The sequence below is a fragment of the Glycine max genome, chromosome 2 (assembly GCF_000004515.6).
Source record: "Glycine max cultivar Williams 82 chromosome 2, Glycine_max_v4.0, whole genome shotgun sequence".
Lineage (NCBI taxonomy): Eukaryota > Viridiplantae > Streptophyta > Magnoliopsida > Fabales > Fabaceae > Glycine > Glycine max.
The window spans coordinates 3,769,537-3,777,356 of NC_016089.4; the positions used below are offsets into that span (position 1 = coordinate 3,769,537).

Genomic DNA, 7,820 nt, shown 5'->3' on the forward strand with positions numbered 1-7,820 from the left:
ATCTTTACTAAAAAAATATTTAAACAAAAAAAAATTCAAAACTTTCTTTCTCAACCATAGTCCTTTCTTTTTATCTTTTATTTGTATACTTAATTTTAGTAATCACTTATTTCTTTTCATTTTTATTTCTTAGTTGACTTTCAATATTTTAAAAAAATTATCAATAATCATAGATAACCTTTATCATAATATTAATTATTTATTATAAATTTACAATATAATTTATAAATTAAAAATATTTATTTATTTAAACTTTAATTATAATATAACTCATACTTAAAAGTATTCATTTATTATAAATTTTAATTATATAAAAATAAAAATTTATCTTTTTTTATTAAAATACCTGTTTTTTACTTAAACATGATTATCATAAATTCTTAATACCCTGTTTGGTAAGGATGAAAAAAGGGGTAGGCAGTAAAGCTTGAAAATTAAAGAAAAAGGAAGTAAGAAACTTTCCATTCGGTTGAAGATTCTACATAACACAACAGCAGGGGCCAGCACCGTAGTAAAAAAAAAAAAAAACCAAATTGCCATTGTTAGCTCTACAAAGGTTGTCTCTCTCGTTTGTTTCACGTGATTTCATTAACGTGACTGCATGCCACAAACAACAACAACTATTGCAACCCCTCGTTCCCTCCGGTTCTGTTCCTGCATTGAATTTCATTGATCACTCTCCACAAACCCCTGTTTTTTTATGGGTGCCATGTCGCCGGTGATCACTCTTCATTGCTTAACAACTTCTTCTACCCGTTGCTCCTACGGTTTCAATAACTCCAATTCTCGTTTCAATGCATTGGTGGAACCTACCAGAGGCTCTAGCGTCTTTGCCAAGGTTAAGAGCCAAAGCTCTGCTTCCAAGTTCAACAACAATCCTGATTGGAAAACCAAGTTCAAGGACGACTCTGAAGACCGTTTCAGACTCCCCCATGTCACTGATATCTTCCCTGATGCTGTTTCCATGCCCTCTACGTTCTCTCCCAATATGAGGTTGGTTCGTCTCTACTTCGTGTTGAATGTTCTGTATCGGGAACGAACCAAGTCCGTATGGACTAATTCTAAGACAATGTGTGCACTTTAGTCTGTGACTACATTAAACTGTATTTATTTTTTTATGTTGAAAAAACATAGATAAAGTTCCTTTGCTGTTATTTGTATTGGTTTCGAATAAAATTGGAGTTTTTCTTCAATAATATGCATAATTCTTTAATGCAAACATTTATTAAGCAAATTATCGAGGTGAAACTTTAATTCTTATTGGAAGATAAGAAACAGTACCTAGATGTTTATAGTATAAATCTTTAAACGGAATTGAAATTTCACTTTAATAATTCATGTAACAAACATTAAAAGTATTATCGAGGTAAAACTCCAATTTTGATTGGAAGACAACACAAACAATGGACGTAGTTCTTAGATGTTTTTAGCATAAAACTTTAATCGGAATTGGAGTTTCACTTTAATAATTCATGTAACAAAGTTATGCTACATTAAAGGTATTACCGAGGTAAAACTCCAATTCTAACCGGAGAATCGCGACAAAAGCACCTAACAATATATATTTTTGAGTTTTTTTTTCTCGGTTGATGTGTTTTAACTGCAATGTTTTTCTTCTTTTTTTGGTCATGTCCGTGACTGTCACAGAACTCCTAGGACTAGTGACTTTCCTGGTTATCCTTTGGACGAGGATTGGTATGGATATATTAATGACAATGACAGAGTGCTTCTTAAGGTGTGTGTCTCATTCACCCTTCACGTTGTTTGAATTTAAATTGATTATGAAAAGGTATTTAGTTTGATTGATGTTATTACCGTTGATACTGTTTCCCGTGAATCTTTGTTGCATTCATGTTTCAAATTGCGGTTGCGATTGCGAATGTCGCCACTGCAATTGCGGCAGTTGCGATGCTTATTGCGGCCATTGCAGTGTGAATTTATTTTATAATTGCAACAAATATGATTGATCATGACTCTTTAAACATCCTACATCTCTTATTCTCCCTCCCAAATTGCACCTCTCCCTTGTTGCTAGCTCTTTATCATTTTACTAAATATCTAACCCTTCAAAATTTCCTATAAATCTACAAATAATGAAAGAGGAAGAATGAAATCTAATTGTGTGAGAACTGTGAAGTACATTGCAGTCCCATGTTGGCTGTTTCCACATGCTGTTTTGCGTTGAGAATTTTACTGAGATTTTCAAAAACATTGCCATTGCGGTGTGATGCGGTTTCCGCTTGTGCTGCTGCAATCATAATAGTGCGGCTGCATCAGGTGATGCAGTCCACAATTTGAAACCATATGTGTCATCAATTTCTGGTTTCCTTTGTTGTCAATGTGTTGTATTTTTTTCTATAGCCATGATATTTGGACTTTTATTGTTGCCTTCACTGATTTTGAATCAAACTAGTTCTCTTTGTGGGCACTTGTTAATACTAATTGACTAATATGAATTGACAACTTAAGCGTTTGAGTGTATTGCCTGGTTAGTTGCTTGAAATACTGTCTCTCTGTCATCAACACATCATATGTTTACTCTCGTAGTTAGGCCAATATTGTCTTGTAAGAGGAAACAGTTTTTGCTATTTCAACTAATTCTTGCATTGGAATGTCTTTTGTAAACACAATTGAAGAGAAGGGAAATGCTTGTGTTGGATTTTAGTTGATGATCTTATTCTATTAAGTTTCTTATACAAGTGTTGACAGTTCTGAATGTTAATTTCTGTTTGCTTTGATCTCTCAGACAATATACTATTCATCCTCTACATCTGCTGGCGCCAAGTGCATTGATCCTGGTTGTAATTGGGTGGAACAAAGGTAAGTATTTGATTTCACAATTCAAATCTGAAATATAGTGACTGGTTATGCATATGCCACTCTAAAAGATAGGAATGTTTCTATATTAAAAACAATGGTGTGTACTTTTTAATGGGATTTGGGAGGTTGGTTTGAAATTTGTGATGGATAGAGGATGTATTTTTTCAGTAGGTAGCACTAAGAACTCCTCCAACAAAAATGTTTCTTAACCAATCACTTTAAACCAGAAGAAGTAAAGGCTGCAATTGTTACTTGTGGGGGCTCTGCCCTGGTCTTAATGATGTCATCTGACAGTTTAGTTCGATATGAAATTGTTTCTCATATGGCTTTGACAAATTTTAGATTAAATATTAAAGCTTTGCAATAAAGTTAAGGAAGCAAAAGTTATTAGAGAAATGTCACATTTTAACTTGCATTGACTGTACCATCTCAGCAATATGTTTTCATTAAATTCTCTGGGCAGTGAAATACTCTTGTGCATAAATTATTGTCAAACAAACCAGAAATATATTCCTTGCTTTCATTCATATCTAGTTATTTACTATTTAGGATATTCCTAGTTTGGCTTTCTTTATAAACCAGCTTCTAGTTTTTAAGGTCATTAAATTGTTTCTCAATGTTTGATTCAATATTGGATGTGCTGCAGATTGTAGTCACACTCGAAATATACGATGTAACAATTGTGGGTATTCCTTTTGGTTATCGTGGATTTTCAGACGAAGAGCTGACAGAGGTTCCCGTAATCTCACGCTTCCCTCCTTGCTGATTTTTGGTCGAAATATCATTTGATTTAAGATCTATAGTTGAATCTGATGAACTTTTCTTCCTTTTAATGAATGTTTACAATATTGGGATTTCATTTGCAGCTGTCAAGGAAAGTGGTTCAGAATATTCATCTTTCAGGTGGAAGAAGCCTATTGGGAGTTTCACGTGGAGGACCTGGAGTCAGTGAAATTGTGGACAATTTGAAGGTGGTCTATATATCCCTTCTATAAAATAAATGTTGTATTTGCGGAGAAGTTTTTATTTTTTTTATACTGGGTACAATATTTACTGTGATTTGTTTGACGTGCATGTTATGGATTTCAGGAAAGAGGGATCAACATGCTCTTTGTGTTGGGTGGAAATGACACACATGCTGGTGCAAATGCAATTCATAATGAGGTTATCAATCCTTTATCTCTGTATTAATTGATCACATTCAGTTGGATCATTTTGTGATCAATTGATGAAATATATATATTTTGTTTTTGCATGAATTAAATTTCAAATCAAATATAAGAAAGAAAATGTAAGCTTGTGGAATAGCTCATTTATAATTTCTCCCCAAACTTAACCAAAAGGTATTTTAAATTTTTGGTCTATGCCTATCGTCTAGCAACTGTGTCAAATTTACTTGTGGTTTTGGTCTCTAAATGTATTGAGAAGGAAAGTTGATTTTGTAACTATTCATTTTGTATTCAAAACTTCAAATCCCTTCTCCCACTTTAAGAAGTGAAACCCTAGAGAAGAAGCCTCGTGCTGTTTACCAAAGGTGGTTTTAGTTCTCCAAGAAACACTGGCAACTTAATATCCTTCCAGTTTCCTTCTATATACGCCACTACCACTTACAAGTTATTTTTTGGAAAATAGCACTAGCAGCTATTTGCTCTTCTAAGCATAATAATTTTGGCAAGTGGAAAAAGTTTGCTCACAAACACATCTTATTAAAGTTTGGATCTTTCGAGTTAATATAAAAATGTTAGATAAAGTTTTTTTTTTTTCCTTTTTTAAGTACTGATCGAGTAATATGCTTTGGGCAAAATAACTAAGGTAATGCATGGATGATTTTTGAAATGAACGAGACATGAAGCAGTTCTGAACTTGGTTATGATATTGAGCTGCGTTCCTACTTTTATTTCTGTTTAAGCTAAAACTGAACCGCATTTGTTGAGGTACAATGCCGAGCATTGTGTTTTTGACTCTCTGAGTATGGTTTCTGGTGCATATTCTGTAATGCAGATATCTGTCTTTATTTAAATGATTTTAAACCAATGTTTCATGCCAACAATTGCTTTATTTCAGACGAAAAATACTTCAAGGAAATCGGTGTTCATGCTGACGTGAAATATATCGATCCAACATACATGATCCGTGCATGTCGAGCAAATGCTGCTGATGAAATTTTATGCACTGTACTTGGACAAAATGCTGTTAGTCTCTCTCCTTCTCTATCATTTTCCTGTTGCATATATATGATTTCACTTTTTGTTATTGGTTCTCATAAGGCAGTTTATCGGCCTTTTATTCTCAATTTCTTATCAATACAACTAGGCACTTCTAGATTATGTTTATAATTCACCCAGCTAGGCAGTACAATAAAACTATTTCTCAAGCACAAAATGCATACAATGCAACATCTCCAAAAGTACATCCATGTGTAGTACTGTATATTTGTCACTTGATATTGATTCATAGCTTTTGTATTGCAGGTTCATGGTGCATTTGCTGGATTTAGTGGCATCACAGTAAGCACTTGTAACACACACTATGCTTACTTTCCCATCCCCGAAGTGATATCTCATCCCAAGTTGGTGGACCTGTTAGCCCATATTTTCGACGGGCTAAAATATGCTCTAAGTATGCATTGGATGTCGTCTCGAGGTTCGAAGCGTATTACAGAGCAAGAGTCTGGTCAGGACCTGTTCGAATCGAAAAGAGAGAAGAGTCTTTTGAAAGGGATTCCCAGGTTCAAGGAGGTATTTGCGAAGTACAAGGCTAGGATAAGAAAGAGAGCTTTCGAATCATTGGGTGATTCGAACTGATGTATGATCGAGTCGAAGTCGAGGTAACAGGAGTTCTAGACTTAGCACAATTTCTGACAAAACTTCACAAAATCAGCTTCGACTTTGAGCAAGACCGATAACCGTTCTAAGGAGCAGTTATGTGCATATAAGATGTACGTGGCAGGACACTTGGCATTCGGATAATGTTCGACCGTTAGGGCAGTTTATTTTCGAATGTCTATATATAGCAGTTTTTAGTTAGATTTCGAGGTCGCAAATCATTTCTACAGAATCCTTATACACTCAAAGTATCCAGCGCAGAGAGAAACGAGTACACAAGGAGAATGTATGTTTGTTTGTGAACCATTTTAAATTTCTGTAAACTTTACATTTCGAATGCAATGCAATTTACGTTTCACTTTAGAGTTCCTGTCTTTTAAATGGTTCATTCGATCGAGTGAACTTACTGCTCCTTTACATTCTGCAATTTTCCTCCCTTGTTAATTTACTTCCAGCCTTTCGATTCTGTCAAAGAATTTTCCTTTCCTTGCCTAGTTATTTCCAGCATTTCGATTTCTGTTAAACAATTTTACTTTCTGCAAATTTCGAACCAGTGAGTGTTTGTTGCAACGATGAACATTCAAAAGCTTTACATTTAAACGCAAAATACACAAGTGACATGCTCCTGAGATTCACTAGTTGATCTCGCAAGCAATTAACTTAGACTAGCGGTTGTTTACCAAATTCCAGTGTAAACAGGACCCTAACAGTCGAATGTGGCATCGATGCTTAACTTCAACAGGCCAACCCGATTTCATTTGATTATTTTCCCATTTTAATACATTCAAGAGGCTTGGGAATTAAGGCTTCCATAGAGTATATCATAGGAAGATAGCTTCAAAAAATATTTTTGGTTAATATACCCAACATCGTAAGTGGAAATAATACTGAGGATGACATTGCCTCCTTATTCAAATTTGTATAGCATGGCAAATTCATAGTCCTCCAATTGCCTTCAAAATGAAATTTGAGAGGAATGACAGAGCATTATTTTCTTGATTTTGATCGATTTTGTGGCATTTGTTGTAAGTATAGAGTATTCCAAGAACATTCCTAGCTAGTGGAGGTCTATTGAATTTGTGTTTCAAGAGATGCCAATAATTGAATCCAGCACTGTTTCTGTTATCTATAGTGTTTCAATTTCTTTTGAATTACGACTTTAGTACAGTAACTTTCTTTGATAACAATCATGCAAATTAGAGCTTACTTGCTAGTTACCTTTTTACCTTGATCTCTTTGCATTTTGGTTGGAAGACTGAAAGAAGCAATGGGTATGTGAAATAAAATGAGAACGTGTGACGAAGTTGATATTATGTTTTAATTTAAGCCGTGTTACATGAATTAATATCTAATAGTCAATGGTGATAAATACCCTTGGTGTGGAGCCGGAAAAAAAAATACATCCCCTCCCTATAACCGTATTAAAAACTTAGGTAAAGTTAATGTTTTTGTATGGCCTTAAAGTACATTTCCTTCTGAGAATTGGTAAATAACAATGGACTCGGAATATGGATCTTCACCTTCTACATCTTGTACTAGTATATTATAGTCAGTAATCAATAATACCGTGTTTCAGTCAAAGATAAAAGTGTGCGAATATACCTCTCTGTTACTGCCTCGTATTAGGAACATAAATGTAATGAAAGAAGTTAAGTAAAAGTACTTTTCTGGCAAGGGGAATAAACCCAGGTCTTTTTATACCTGAGTACTGAATAGTGATCTTTTTATACGTTGTTCATTATTCATCTTTTCTTTTTCTTTATTTTCCTTTTTTCTCTCCCGTGAAGATATGCCAGAAAATTGTTCCTTCTTTTATGCCTTTTGAAAAGTCAAAGCTCTCAATCTTATAATTAAGCAGTTTTAACTAATCCTAGATTCCTGCATGCGATAACAAACAGGGATCCACCATCCGTGAACATATCTAAAACAAGGCATTCAAATAAATAGATTCTAAAACTTCAGTTATTTTTATGTATGTGTGTCTGAGCAACCCTTTTCAGCTTTTACTCATCTCTTTCTTCATTCACAGATATTAAACAACAATAACTATAAAACCTTATATATTTTACTAGAACGTCATTCTATTAAGTTAACTACTCGGGAAAAAAATTTCTGTCATAATGATTTTTTCCAACTCAAACATAATTATTTTCGGTAAAAATATTTGTAATCTAG

General features: G+C 34.0%; 1 pseudogene; it reads left to right on the forward strand.

The window, feature by feature from the left end:
* Window positions 1–709: 709 nt before the first annotated feature.
* Window positions 710–6,407, forward strand: LOC100809993 (ATP-dependent 6-phosphofructokinase 5, chloroplastic-like; annotated as a pseudogene).
* Window positions 6,408–7,820: the final 1,413 nt, after the last annotated feature.